The 16,434-nt window shown below is 36.9% G+C and overlaps 1 long non-coding RNA gene across 1 annotated transcript in view; it reads right to left on the bottom strand.

Annotated features, from left to right (window-relative positions):
* Positions 1-16,434, bottom strand: part of LOC133522882 (uncharacterized) — a 212,076-nt gene that overhangs the window by 110,769 nt on the left and 84,873 nt on the right. The gene's annotated exons all lie outside the window — the stretch shown is intronic.

The following is a 16,434-nucleotide window of genomic DNA, read 5'->3' as shown; positions in this document are numbered from 1 at the left end:
CAAAGCTCCAATTATTATGCTGTTTTGCTAATAGGAATAAATCGGGATGAATTGATTAATTAATAGTAATTTAGTTTTGTAACGTTTGCTATTACTTCGCCCTAGTAAAGAACCTAAAACGAAATCGAATATGATTCGATTAAGTAAATGAAATAAGTTAAAGCCAGAACGAGGAGGACCAGATCCATGCAGTTTTCTATTTCGTTAGTTAACTAGTCCAAAACAGTCCAAAACGCAGACATATTCTCAGACAACTGGCCGTCCCTACAACGTAGTATCAGGATTTTTTTAAACTCTACCTATGTTACTTAACATCAGTTTCTTTAAAATCTCTATGTAACTTAGTAATACATTATAATATATGTATGTTTAATTCTAGAGATAGTTCAAAAAATGTATAATGTGTGTAATACAAGTTTACTAATTTTATGTTCTGAGTCAGAGCATATAAAGCATAGTTCATATAGAATTGGCACATAATTAGCAATGTTTAAAAAATAGTAATTCCATGGCGGGAAAAAAATTGACAATTACAGTTCAATCACCAACCTTCAAAGTATTAATGGTGAAAATATTATTTTCCTAGCTTTATGCATTTTAAAGTTTTCGGCCATAAAAATTGAGAACAGGAGATTGATCGTGCACAAATACTTCGAAAATTCTTATCGATCCCGGACCAAGACACCTAAGTCGCTTAAGATGCTAAAAGCTAGTATTTGTAGGGTCATAAAACGTTACAAGAAGACTCTATCAGCCGACAGGAAAAAACAAACTAATCGGAGGTCTGGGACAAATAACAAGATTTTGGGAAAAAAGTCCCAAGGTCACTCAAACAAAATTCAGGACGGTCTAATTACGATTTATCCCAAAAATTCAAAGAAACTTCTAGAAAGATAAAGATGATTCACCTCAGAGGTGGCTATAAGAGCTATCGACCAATAAAACAGCCAAATCGGACTGTTAAACAGATCCGACAAGCTAAAACACTAGCTCGACTATTGTACGACCCAGTATTGACAAAATTCGAAGGTTGCTTGTTCTTGGACGACAAGACGTATGTAAAACTCGATTTTAATCAACTACTCGGTTCGAAGTTATATATGGCCGATAATAGAGGTAATTTACCCGAATAATATAAGTTCGTGAAACTTGACAAGTTCGCAAAAAAACATATGATATGGCAAGGAATTTATAATTTCGGCTGTAAGAGAAAAGTTTTATAACATAGTCAACAATGAAGTCGGACCTTTATATTAAAGAGTGCTTAGAGAAATGAGTATTGGTATTTATAAGAACCCATAACGGTCCTGTGAAATGTTGGCCAGATGTAGCCAGCTGCCACTACCCAAAAAAAGTTTTGGTATGGTATGCTAATAATCAGGCCAATTACATACCCCACGAGATGAATCCTTCGAATTGTTCCCAATTTCAATCTATCAAAAACTACTGGGCAATCATGAAAAAAAATTAAATAAGACTAGTCAAATTGTCCAGGGTATCAATTCATTGCGATCTACAAGAAATCAATACGCCAAAAATGTCGACAAAAGCGTTGTTCAGAAAATGACGGGGGTCCATTATGAAAACAGTTCGTAATTATTTACATAACAGAGTTTATTTATTTATTTATACATATTTGAAAGCTAAATACATTACTATTTAAAATTCACCATTCATAACTTTCTTATTTTATTAACTTTAAAAATTAACAATCTTCTAGTGCGTACCAATTCTATATGAACTATGCTTTACTTACTGTTAATACATATGTAGTCAGAACTTCTGACTACATAATTATGTATTAACAGTATAAGTGCCTCGGCTGTAGCTGTAAACTTATACTTAGTGTTTGCCTGAATAAAGAACTGATAAATGTTTCTACCCGCAAATGTAAAACACATTATTTACATTTATTTAACTACCTACCTAAAGAGACAGACTATAGAATGTGAAACAATAAACACATAACGCAGAAAAGTTACTGCAGCTGTTTTTTATTCAGCTTTATTTTAAAATTCTAAAAGTAAGTAATTCTACCATTTTTCTTCTTCAAATTGAAAGCATTTCTTAAATCCTGAATCTTATTTCCAGACGTGCACATGACGTCATCGGCATATTCTCGAAAATATCACTCTGAATAACGTCTAGGTACGTCTAAAATAACTTCTAGTGCGCGTTTTTATTTTAAAATAGTTACCTTATCCCCATCTCTGTTGGTTTATTTTGCAATACAACACTTTAATCAGATACGAGTCTGCTAATGTTATCGAGTATATTCCGCTGTACCTGAGTTCGATAATAACGAGTTTCCGATCAGAAGCAAGTGTAGTAATTCCACTGCTACCTAGGGTGTGGCAATGGAGTGCTCAAATGAACCAACCAATTTAACTGTGATCTTGAGGTCTTAAACAACTGTAAAAAAAAGAAGAGCGCATATATATACTGGCTGGTTCGATATGAAATAGTAATAACACCCTAGTATAGATGACACGAGTGAAAAACTCCAATTTTGTACAAACGCTTGCGTTTCAACACACGAGTCGTTTAACTTAACGTATGTAGGAACTTATACGATTTTTAGCATATTTAATTTCGGGTAAAATTATCTGATTTATCAATATTAATAACATACTATTAAAACATACCTAAGCATCCAAGCGCGGGCTCCGGTAGCGGCAGGGGAGGCGAGAAACTACCCTCGTTAACGAGTCTTCGGACGCGGAGGGCTGCGGCCCGCAGTCTGCGCCCGTCCGTCAATGCAAGCTCCCGACGACACTTCTCGGTACGGAGTGAAACATGTCGAGCATTTTCGACTTAAAATACGTGAGTTTTAATATATTGAATATATTTGTGTTTCACGGAAGTTTTGTAATTAAAACAAATGTCTGTGTTCATCACATGGCCTTCATAGGCAGGGTTACTAACTTACTACCACTAGGCCAGACTGGTCGTCGTATTAACTCAGATTTCTGACTCACATTCACAATTTGATACAAGTGGTTATATTAAAGCGCAAAGAATTCTGAAATACTTTTCCAAATATATATAAAGCATCCTGGAGTACTTTTGCAAATATGTATATCCACAGATCGCGTTCAAAAGTATATGTTACAGTTTAATTGTTCTACATGTAGATATACTTATATATCTCTTTTTATTAAATTATGAGATAATAGATATATGATGCCGACTATACATATGTACTTCTTTAAACGAATTTAAATCAACTTAAGTAGATATTACGTTTATTGTTTGAGAATAGTTGGTTATTTGGAAGAATTATTTTAATGAATATCTAGTGTTTAAGTTTTCGGTAGCGACCTTTGCCCAGTTACTTTAGATGAGATGACCTCGAATATATTTAGGCACGTTATAAAAAGGTGTTGTCTTGGTTTTTAATTTATGGATTTGTAAAAAAACAGACACACGTCCTCGAAGGTTACGCATTAGTGCACAAGTGTCAGATTAGCTTCACAACGCTAAATTATTCCATTGGGTTTTTAAGTGATACAAACTTTAAATAGTTTTAAAACTTCTATATAAGTCTTTTTTTTTAAAGTTTGATAATTGTGCTCGTAGCTTATGCCAACCGGGCGAATCGATTTAAATTATTAAAATGTATAAACAAATCGATTGTAACTTAACGATTAATCGTAGTAGACGGCAGAATATCAGTTCTATGAATAAAATAAGCATACACGCAAAAAATGAGATATTTTTGTGGATGTAGAAAACAAGTCTTCTATTTCTTTTCACTTCATGATGCTTTCGCGTCAAATGACAATTCCTTCAAATCTTATTTGCTTGGGCATAATTTAAAAAATAATTAAACAAATATGTATTTTTATAACTAAAATGTTGCATTTCTAAATAAAAAAATTAATCCAATTAGGGAACAAAACAAATTATTTTATGAAATATTTTTTTGATTTTTAGGGTTCCGTAGCCAATTGGCAAAAAACGGAACCCTTATGAATTCTTCATATCTGTCTGTCTGTCCGTCCGTATGTCACAGCCACTTTTTATCCGAAACTATAAGAACTATACTGTTGAAACTTGATAAGTAGATGTATTCTGTGAACCGCATTTGAGTGATTTTCAAACAAAAAAAGAAAAAAAAAAACAATAAATTTTGGGGGTTCCCCATACTTAGAACAAAAACTAAAAAATTTTTTTTTCATTAAACCCATACGTGTGGGTTATCTATGGATAGGTCTTCAAAAATGATATTGAGGTTTCTAATATAACTTTTTTCTTGCGCGAGAGACGCTTCCAAAGTGGTAAAATGTGTCCCCCCCCCCCCCCCCCCGTGACTTCTAAAATAAGAGAATGATAAAACTAAAAAATACGTCATAAATGGTACGGAACCTGGGCGAGTCCGACTCGCACTTGGCCGCTTTTTTTTAAGTAGTCCTTCCTAGGACGTTTGCGGCGAAAGCTGATGACGCGAGTTCGATTCCCGCCTCGGCCATAAATGTTCTAAACTTTCAAGAAATGTCTATAAACATTTTACGTGAAAGCTACTTAATATAAAAATGAACTGCCATAGGGATCATCATTGACGCGACATGTATAGGTAGTTTTTACTTCAAAAAAAGTAATGTAACAACCAAATTGTTAAAGAATGGCGGCCGATTTGAACTACAAATTGTGAGCGAGAAGTTCTGCAAGTAACACATCGACAAAAATCCAAATACACGTTTTGTTAACTTATAAAGCCGTTCATAATTATTATTATATTATTATTTAGAAAGTTATTGAATGTATGTATACTTAGTTATACATTTAACACAGGACTATAGAAGTTTAGGTACTTATTATTTCACTCTTCAGCTGCGAACGTCTCTAATTTGCACCCTTTTATCGTAACTTACAACTCGGCCGCCGGCGCCCATATAATTGGATTAGGCCACTTAGTACGGTCGCCAAATCTCAAAAGCCCTCTAGAAACACGATTTAATTGACTCGGCTCGGCCTTACCCACAACCGGTATCAATGTGTTCGGACAGTTCTCCTGATCACCGTACATGCGGTAGTAAAGCGGAAAAATGGTGGAGGGGATAGTAATGACGTCACAAAGATGGCGGCCGGACCTATTCTTTTTGGCGGTGTATCTCGAAAACCACTTAACCGATTTTAATCATCGAGGTGTCAAATAATAGCTTATATTATGGAGATTATTTCCTTTTCTACAAACATTTACGTGAAACCTATCGGAAAAAAAATAATCACAAAAAACAGTTTTTTTATAAAATTATTATTTTTTATTTTGTAAAAATCTCCGTAAATATTAGCATTTCGCAAATTTTGTTTAATATAAAACATATTGCTTCATTATCAAGGAATATAATGAGCCTTAAAACATACAGATCGAGTAATAAACAATGAAGCTACACTCATTTATTTGCGCATGGGTAACGATAACTGGCTTTTACCGGTCGAAACTGTGGTGACTGTTACGATACGTATTGAATGGAATTTATAGAGTATCGGTTTTAATTACTGAAATTATAATTAAAATTATAAAAACCAGACACAATAATGTTACCTTACTTCGACGTTTAGTCTCTTTTTTCGTCTTAATCATAGGTAGGTACATATTTCTTTTTACTTAAAAATTGTATACAGGGTGAACTTTTAACCAAGCCGCTCCGAGGCCAGATTTAATTGACTCAGCTCGGCCTTACCCACAACCGGTATCAATGTGTTCGGGCGTTTTTCCTGATCACCGTACATGCGGTAGTAAAGCGGAAAAATGGTGGGAGGGGATAGTAATGATGTCACAAAGATGGCGTCCGGACCTATTGTTTTTGGCGGTGTATCTCGAAAACCACTTAACCGATTGTATTCATCGAGGTGTCAACTAATAGCTTATATTATGGAGATTATTTCCTTTTTACAAACATTTACGTGAAACCTATAGGAAAATAATAATCACAAAAAAATTTTTTTTTTATACATTTGGTTGGTAGGTTTGTCTTATGTTTTAAAGCAGTAAAATCTTTCAAGTCGAAACACAGTATAAATATACATTTTGTTGTCTAATCTAAAAGTATGATGTTCATTGTTTAAGACTGATTAGTGATTACTGAATTAAATAACATGCTATTTGTTATTTTTGTTTTATTTTTTAAATCAGGTATTAATTTATTCACTATGTATCACTATACAGGCAAAATGTGTATCATAGTTGGTCTGTAAGTACTTATTACTTGTGTCGAATATAGGTATAAGATGAAATTTTAACCACCAGCCATACTCTGCGCAGTGACTTTACAGGTCATACTGAACAACTTTTATTATGGGACTAATGCCGAATCACGCAAGAAAATTTGGATCTGGAATGACACCCACTGGCTGTGCCCTACCACACAAAGCGAGATGACATTCACAATGCCCATACCTCTCTTTTGGACGTAGTTTAAGGACGTACCCGGGTCCATGACGCATGCTCGCCACACCGCTGCTTAAAATAAGCTGACGCACCGTAAATTGAACTGCGTAAAAATCGCAAAAAATATTACACGGAGATCTTATGGCAGACACCGTACCGGTGACGTAAAAGACGCAACTGTTTTGCGAACAAAAAAGATTCGCGTGAAGCACGTCACTGCGATTCCGTACCGTCACCGTTTTTTAAACAGCGGTGTGGGGAGCATGCGTCAAAAACGGTACGCATACGACGCGTCACTGCGATTCCGTATCGTGACCGTTTTTTAATCTGCGGTCTGGTCGCACCTTGTATTGTATTGTATTGTATTGTATTCGGGCGATTTTTCCGCAACTCGACGACTTGCGCCTATTTTGCGTGATATGTTGGGGGTGGGCTAGTCCTGCCAGCCCAGCTCCTCGAGGAATCCTATCAAACCTTTGATGTTGAGTAGGACCTCGGGGAGGTCTCTCGGAGATCCGAGATGTTTAGCCCTGTATGGAGTCACTCCGCTGCATTCCAGCACCACGTGAGAGGCTGTTTCTTCTGTCTCCATGCAACCTCGGCACAGGGGACTGTCTGTGACACCTGTTGTGAAAAGATGTTTGTTAAATAGTCCATGACCTGTTATGACACTGGTTACCATACTCAGTCGGACCTTCCCTAGTTGCAGGAGCGCCCTTGTGAGTTTTCCGTTGATGCCAGGCATGGCTTCTTTTGCCTGTCTGCATCCAGTCTGGTTCAGCCAGTGTTCTGTGTGTAGTTTCCCTGTACGTGCCAGCAGCATTGAGCGTACCTTGCTAAATGGTATCGGAAGAATCGGTTCCGGACCAATCGCCCCCGCATTCGATCCTTGCCTGGCAAGCTCGTCCGCAGCATCGTTACCTCGGGATCCACTGTGTCCCTTGATCCATTGTAGGGTGATCTTGTTATTATGACATACCTCCATTAGTCGTTCGTGGCATTCGTGTATAAATTTGGATGTAACTATATGGCTATTTAGAGCCATTAAGACTGCTCTACTGTCGGAGAGTATGCGGATGGAGGATCCTACTACCTTCCTTGCAGTGATGGCAGCCGCCGCGTTTATGATGCCCATGCACTCAGCTTGGAATACCGAGTTATGGGCTCCTAGCGGAGTGGTGATCGACATGTTCAGGTCTTCTGAGAAGGTTCCAGAGCCCGATCCGCTGTCTGTTTTGGACCCATCAGTGAAGATTCTCAGCTCCCGGGGATTGAGTCCTTCATGATTGTCGTCCTCATATAACTGTATTTTGTACCTTTTATCGAAGATAGCTTGTTTGTGAATCCGGTCCGTGCCTGACCTAAGCACTGGAAATTCGTCATACACCTTTTCCAGGCATTTTGTGTGAAGAGCTCACTGTGATGTTAGACCATATCTTGAGGGTTCGCAACCTTACCACTGAGAGACTGGCCTCTTGCTGTATGTGTAGGTGCAGCGGTGGAAGGTTTAGCATGACCTCCATGGCTGCAGTCGGGGTAGACCTCGTGCAGCCAGTGGTGGCCGCGCATGCGAGCCTTTGAAGTCTTTGTAGTTTGTCTCGTACGTTGCCTAGGTTTGTTCTTGGCCACCAAACCAGAACACCGTAACAGAGTAAGGGGCGGATTATCGTCTTATAGAGCCAGAGGGTAATTTTCGGGTTGAGTCCCCACCTCTTACCAATCATCCTTCTGCACTGCCAGAAGACAACTCCCGCCTTGTCTATCCGTTTGTTGATGTGGTTGTTCCAATTGAGTTTATTGTCGAGAGTTAGTCCTAAGTACTTAACTTCATCGGACAGCTGTAGCTCAGTTTGGAAAAGTGTTGGTCTGGTAAAGTTGGTCGCACCTTTATATGGTACAGTCAAAATTTTTTTCGCGATTTCGGAATTGGTCCCATAGTAAAAGTTGTTAAGTATGACCTATAAAGTTGCTGCGCAGAGTATGACTGGTGGTTAAAAGTTCACCCTGTATAAAATTTTTAAGTAAAAAGAAATATGTACCTACCTATGATTAAGACGAAAAAAGAGACTAAACGTCGAAGTAAGGTAACATTATTGTGTCTGGTTTTTATAATTTTAATTATAATTTCAGTAATTAAAACCGATACTCTATAAATTCCATTCAATACGTATCGTAACAGTCACCACAGTTTCGACCGGTAAAAGCCAGTTATCGTTACCCATGCGCAAATAAATGAGTGTAGCTTCATTGTTTATTACTCGATCTGTATGTTTTAAGGCTCATTATATTCCTTGATAATGAATCAATATGTTTTATATTAAACAAAATTTGCGAAATGCTAATATTTACGGAGATTTTTACAAAATAAAAAATAATAATTTTATAAAAAAACTGTTTTTTGTGATTATTTTTTTTCCTATAGGTTTCACGTAAATGTTTGTAGAAAAGGAAATAATCTCCATAATATAAGCTATTATTTGACACCTCGATGATTAAAATCGGTTAAGTGGTTTTCGAGATACACCGCCAAAAAGAATAGGTCCGGCCGCCATCTTTGTGACGTCATTACTATCCCCTCCACCATTTTTCCGCTTTACTACCGCATGTACGGTGATCAGGAGAACTGTCCGAACACATTGATACCGGTTGTGGGTAAGGCCGAGCTGAGTCAATTAAATCTGGCCTCTGAGCGGCTTGGCGACCGTACTAACTTGTAAGTCCTAACAACGCCCGCTTTATTACTACTCGCTGATTTAACAAAGCATGAAAGAGGCGGAAAGTGGCAGTGATCTGGTGTTTTATTTATTTAAAGATAAAGGTTCATTATGGCCACATTAAGTAATAGATATTCTTATGAAAACATTTCTTTGTGTAATAAATATGAGTATTGTGTTAGTGCTTATAAACTAGGGGCTCCGTGAGCTGTAGGTACACCTTGCGAACCCTCCTGGCTCCGCAATATTGATAAATTTCTAATAACTGAAACGACAAATATAAATTTATATAAATATCGAACCTTCTACCAAACTTTCAAGAAAATAGTTTGTAAAATACTTCCAGTATAGGAGAACAGTCTAACATATATACGAAGCATTTTGCCTAATCTAGAACGGAGACTTTCACTATGCTCAGTCAATAAGTTTATTTTGATAATCGCCCAATATCTAATGTTTGACAGCGTAATTTAAGTTTACCCTAAAAATAAAATATAGCTTTGTAAATTCTATATTGGTTAAATTCAACATCGATATGATTATAGGTATGCATCGTGTTCGAGTGTTTTCTAAAACGAGGAACAAATGGCAAATAATTCCATTGAAAAATAGCCAAAAAAAGGACACAATAATATAACAAATAACCTTACTACAGACGTCATCCTAACTGGGTATTCCTATGACAGACATGCTAAATATAAAATGATATGCATTTAGGTAGTTGTTTTGTGATTAACAGATGTTATTTAGTCGTTTAGTTGTTTACCTTAATACAAGCTAAATATAGTACCATAATATTTAAAACACGCCGTTAAATCGTATTATTCCTGTAATCATTATTACTAGCCTATATGGTGTCCCACTGCTGGGCAAAGGGCTCCCTCCTCGATCACCATCCATCTCGGTTCCGAGCAATCCCCGGCCATTCGCTGAGATAGGCGTCCTGGTCATCCCGCCGTCTCCGCCTGGGCCTGTCAACCCCTCGCCCGTTTTGCGGCACCCACTCCGTGGCTATTTTTGCTCACCTCTGTGAGTGCATGCAGCGGACATGGCCGACCCAGTCCCATTTCAGCTTGCCGGTTTTAGCTCCAACATCAGTGATGCGCGTTTTTGAGCTCAACTTAGAGTTGCGGACTCAGTAATTGTAGTATATAATACAATAATAGAAGCGCTGGTGGCCTAGCAGTAAGAGCGTGCGACTTGCAATCCGGAGGTCGCGGGGTCAAACCCCGGCTCGTACCAATGAGTTTTTCGGGACTTATGTACGAAATATCATTTGATATTCACCAGTCGCTTTTCGGTGAAGGAAAACATCGTAAGGAAACCGGACTAATCTTTACCCTCTTAGTTTACCCTCTGGGTTGGAAGGTCAGATGGCAGCTGCTTTCGTAAAAACTAATGCCTACGCCAATTCTAGGGATTAGTTGCCAAGCGGACCCCAGGCTCTAATGAGCCGTGCCAAAATGCCGGAACAATGCGAGGAAAAAGGAGATATTATACAATATCAATACTTTTATTGCACACCTCAATAAACTAAACATCCAGACAACCTTTAGGTAAGTAGCGAAAATTCATCAATTTACACAATGTACTTAGTGCTTCTATTATTGTATTATATATTACAATTACTGAGTCCGCAACTCTACGTTGAGCTCAAAAACGCGCATCACTGATGTTGGAGCTAAAACCGGCAAGTACATTGTGTATTTTTTAGCAATGACAAGGTTATAGAACGTTTTTCTAAAACTGTTGGCTCAGCGGTAGTTAAGGGTTTAAATTGGTGAACCCAATATAAGCCTCTAACGCCCCATTAAAAGGAAAACAGCTTTTCTGTCATTTCCTCAAAATTGTAGGCAAGTTGCTTGCGACGTAACGACGACGCCGATTCTAACAAGCACCATATTTTACTGTTACCTGTCGCTCGGAAATCGTTTATTATTTTTTACACGAGCTTAATCTCAAAACGGGTTTCAAAGAGATATTTACGACGCAGTAATATAGGTATTTCTAGGTAGGCTAGGGTATTTCAATAAATATGAAATACAGTGTTCTACCCTTTCGACAAACCATTATTCATCAAATTTCACATGGCAAAAAATTCTGAAATAAGTTTTTCCAAATGATTCTTAAGTAAATATTTTACAGTTCGCATTTTATGTGTTTGGTCGATATCATTTGCCCTCATTTTACTTTATCAAGTTTTATAACGACATAAGTAGACGTTCGCGCGAAATTGGCTTTCCGTATAAACGTAGTCCCCATTTTTCTTTCTGGATATTAACATTATTTAAAATCAAACGAAAGGGCATAACTATGTTTATTATACATCAAATTTTATGTAAAATAAACTATAATGTCAATATCTAGAGATAAAAATGGGGACTACGATAGTCCCCTTTCTTCTTAAGGTAAACGTTAATTAATTAAACGTTATCCTTTGGCTAATATTATATTCCAAAAAAATGTTTTTTTCAAATTGTCTAGACTTTATTGTATTTATAAATATTTGAATTAGTTGGCGATTGAAATGTAATAGTACAAAGTAAACCACTACCTGTCATAACATAAAGTTATTGTTACTAATAGAGAAGCCATACCAAACAATGAAATTTTCGCAATTGCAACCTGTGCCACGCACCAAAACGTCGTAAACCCCTTTAATTTCATGGCGCTTACGCGTTTAGGCCGAGAGATTCAAAGCTCCGCTTCTGTTTTGTTGTCATGTCAAACAACAACAACTCATGGCGCAAAATGCTGGTTCTCTGTGCTCTCCCGGCTCGTACTCATGATTTTTTTTGGAACTTATGTACGAAATATCATTTGATATTTACCAGTCGCTTTTTGGTGAAGGAAAACATCGTGAGGAAACAGGACTAATCCAAATAAGGCCTAGTTTACCCTCTGGGTTGGAAGGTCAGATGGCAGACGCTTTCGTAAAAACTAGTGCCTACGCCAATTATGGGAATTAGTTGCCAAGCGGACCCCATGCAGGTTCCCATGAGCCGTGGCAAAATGCCGGGAAAACGCGAGTAAGAAGAGGAAGAAAATTTGCCGGTTTCCAAGGTAAATTATTTGTGAAAAATTAGTCGGCAAGTGAAAAATTCGTATAATAAAAATTTTGCGAAAAAAGTGAACAGCGTTCATTTATAAAACTAATCAAATCAGAAAAGAAAAATATTTATTGCAGATTTTTACTCTAAATCGTTAATTAAAAATAATCCTTATCCTTATACACAGCAATTGATATAAATGAGGGGCCTATGAATGAGCCTAATGTCAAAACGGGTTTAAAAGAGATATTTACGACGCAGTAATATTTCTAAGTAGGCCAGGGTATTTCAATAACTATAAAATACAGTGTATTAACCCTTTGGACAAACCATTTTATTCCCCATTTATCCCAAAAAAACTCTGAAATAAGTTTTTCCAGATAAACCTGTGACCAAGCCATGCTAATATGAATTAATAATTAGGTAAAGTTTGTTTTTTAAACTAGTTTTAGCTTCTCTGACGTTTATTTACATTACAATGTATATTCACCTATAAAATTGATAATGTTCTATGTGAGGCTGGTAATTTTAAACATCATTCTAGTTACGAAAATGTGGGCAAATATATCCGTATCCGGGAAAGAAATTGAGCCCTCAAGAAATCAAAACTTCAGAAATGACCTCACGAAACTACTCTGGCTTCGGATTTGTTATTCCAACGGCATTTGAACGATGTGACGTATACATCAAAGTAAGTGCCTACCTACTTTGATTTTCCACGATTTTTTAGGTGCCGTAGTTTCAGAAAGAGGAGTTTTTGAAGGAAGGAACGCTTTTTTAGATAACAAGACGGTTGCAAAAAAAAAAATAGCAATATTAAGAATTTTCTCTAGAACTTCAGCAATACGATTTCTGATTTTGACTTTCGCTTGATAGAAAAGAATCACGAACGTATGTCTAAAACGCACTTTTAAAATTTGTAACTATTTATGCACAAAAGCTAAAAATATGAAATTAACTTCTAAAATTGCGCTTTTTTTACTTCTAACAAATTAAAAAAATATATATATATACACTAATCCACGGTCCTCAGCACACACATTAATTTCGCGCACGCTTACGCTCAGCAAGAGTATTTTTTTTTACTACGTCGGTGGCAAACAAGCATACAGCCCGCCTGATTGTAAGCAGTCACCGTAGCCTATGGACGCCTGCAAAACCAGAGATATTACATGTACACTCCTTTTTTGAAGAACCCCGTACTCGCTACGCTTCTGGTTCAGTTTTAGAATCTTTCGCTTGCTCGATCTATTAGCGCGATCAGTTAAACAACACCTTTGCTCCCTTGTAAAACAAATAACTATTAATATGTCATTTAATTTGTTAGGTAATCATAGATCTTATTTTAGTATTAGTAACTAGATTATTGTAGTATTTATTAGGTAAGTACTAAGTATTTACTCAAACTAAAAATTATTATAATTAGGTGCATAATACGACTTCCCGTTACCTATAATCTTCAAAGAATCTCGAGTTCACGTTACACAGGTTTGTAGTATACTCCTGTCACATGCTGGCGTCAGCAGAGCGAATGTTCACCCAGCAATCCACTCTTCAGGCGAATCCTCTCCTAACGCCGCTCATTTATATCAATTGCTGAGTATCCTTATCGAGTGGACCATTATTTCCTTCTTCCAACTTTTATATCCATCTGAGAAAGCTCATTAGAACATGAAAATCCCTATTTATGGTTTTCGGAAAAAGTAAAATATGCATAAGCTTCAGTAGGTAAGATAACTGTACGGTAGCGGAGACCGAGAAAAAAGGATTTCTACATACCTACTCTATTTTATAGCTAGTAACATAATTAATATATTAATCAGCTTGATATCCTCCTCCTCGCGTCGTATTCTTCATGATGTCGTCGTGTAATCTCCGTGGAATCAGCTTCTCTTCGACGGTGTCCCGCCATCTGTGCCTGTTTTTGGCGTCGTGAAGCGCGACGCGCAGTTGGGTGTCCAGGGTAGAACGGACCTGATCTGCCCACCTTGTTGCGCTTATTAAATTATTTTAAGCCAAGATATTTTGTGTTTTGGAAAGTTTTGCGCACCATTAAAGCTCGCGTAATATTCCTGTAGTTTGATCTGGTCACTTCACTTGGTCCTTATATTTAAGGCCTACTGAAGGACTATTTGGTCTCTAGGCACATTTCATTAAATTATCTGTCTCTTTCGGTTTATTGCATTAGATCCTAATAGGACCGACAACATCCAAAGTACAATAAAGGTTTAGTCAATTCAGCTGGGACAAAGTTAAGTTGTTCCAACAAGTTGTTAGCTTGCGGGCATGTTGGAACTTGTACGGCGACTTGAACGCATTGTCATTTGTAATACACTTCAATGCAGTTGGCTGGCCCCTAGAAGGTCTGAGTACGTTTTCAATTAGATGCGTTAGAACAATATTAACCAAAACATAAAATTTATTGACCGTGGCGTTAGCGAAGGTTTTCGTTTTCAGTCGGGCATTATTTTTTCTCTCTCGGGCATTTTTTTCGTATGTCCGGACGTTCTCCTTTACAGGTCGTTCCTAACCGATTGTCGTGAAATTTTGTGACCTAGGCCTAAGATGGTCGGCTTTTTGTCATTTGTCACCATGCCTGTTACGTTCTAACAAGTATGTAAGTGCAAAAGTGACGGTCATAGTGACAGGTGATAAAAATTCTACCATGCTGCCACCGCAGATTCTATGATTAAATACATTTGTTGTCGATCCAATTTTTGGATAATTTCAAATTGCAGAAATTGGCTTAAAAGACGTCAATAGCGTCTATGCCACTTAAGACTATTGTGAGTTCGCTGTGATAACGACTCAACTAAGTATTTTTCACTTTGACATTGTATAAGCTTAACGCGAGGTCTACAGCTAACAAAGCTAACAGTATATTAGTTTTGTAAAACATAGTAAGTAATATTTGTGTCTATAAAGAAACTCTGTCTGTTTGCAACCTCTTCACGCTTAACCCGCTGAACTGATTTTGATGAAATTGGGTTCGGAGATAGTTTGAGCTCGAGGAAAGAAATACGATAGTTATTATCAATCATCATCATCACCCCACGCAGCGCAGGGGCTAGTATATTATATATACGTATTCCTATTTCAAACAATGATATTATATTATACGGCATACCCTAACATGACAAACGAAAAAAATGCTTCCAACATCACGGTAGCACACACTGACAATATATTAATTGTTTACATACGCAAAAGGCGTAAAAAAGACGGCATAACTTAAAGAATACCTTAGTAACAGAGAGACGACTAGTGTGTGTCACTTGCGCGTCATAATTAAAGTCCAACAACTAAGAGTTAACTGTGTAATCGTCGCAAGTGCTGTAATTTTGAAGCACGTGTAACTTATTTACAATTATTAGATTATTACTTCCCTCATATGCAAAAATATAGTTTTGTCCCTCTTTTCCCTTCTCATCATCCTTTACAAATGTGATCCCATCCCACATCCTTTAGTGTTCGAGTAATATGGTCCGCAACAGATTAAGATAATACCGTGATTAGATGGAAGATTTACATGGGCCATTAAACGAATTTGTCCAGGCTAATAAAGTTTTGAGAGGGGGTTAGTTATTATGTGTAATATGAGTTACGAGCGATCGGGTTCGTTAAAATTTCCTACTAGGGTTGCTAACTCCTTTTAGTTACTAGAATTTTTAGGACAGTATTAAAAACCTGCTTATATAAAAACCGATATGTAACAGCTAGGGGTTATTTTTTTAACCAACACAACTATATTGCTATCTGCTTGGAATCTTTTAAATATTTAAAATTCTATCATTCCAAGTAAACGCATTTTGAATTTATGGAAATGTACGTATATGTATGTAGTATGTCAGATGAGAACTTTTGCTTTGCTTATAAAATGAAATACTTCCGTTACATCGAACTGTGAGTTCCTGTATTTAGAAACTTAAGTCACTTAATATTTACGTTGTTGTTCACAGTTAATGCAGACTTGACTACTAATTATCCTCAGGCGGGAAATAAAATGTACAAAACAGGTACAAAATACTAAAACTGATACTTATTTCCCTACAAATTATAGCTAAATTAAGCCTAAACAAGCATTTGAAACCTGCCTTAAATCAATTACAACCTACAATATCGATGGCAACGATAGTTTTCGACTTTCTATTATTTAATTTCATGAAAAATAAAAGGAAATTCCCGCAATGTTACAAAGGTGGATAGCCAACGCGGAGAGAAAATAATGAAATTGGCTTTCGGTCGGTTCGTTGGTTGAATTCGCAATCCATTTACA

This window comes from Cydia pomonella, chromosome 11 (genome assembly GCF_033807575.1).
Source record: "Cydia pomonella isolate Wapato2018A chromosome 11, ilCydPomo1, whole genome shotgun sequence".
Taxonomy (NCBI): Eukaryota; Metazoa; Arthropoda; class Insecta; order Lepidoptera; family Tortricidae; genus Cydia; species Cydia pomonella.
Note: the sequence above shows the minus strand (reverse complement) of the source record. Positions and strands in the feature narration are given on the sequence as shown.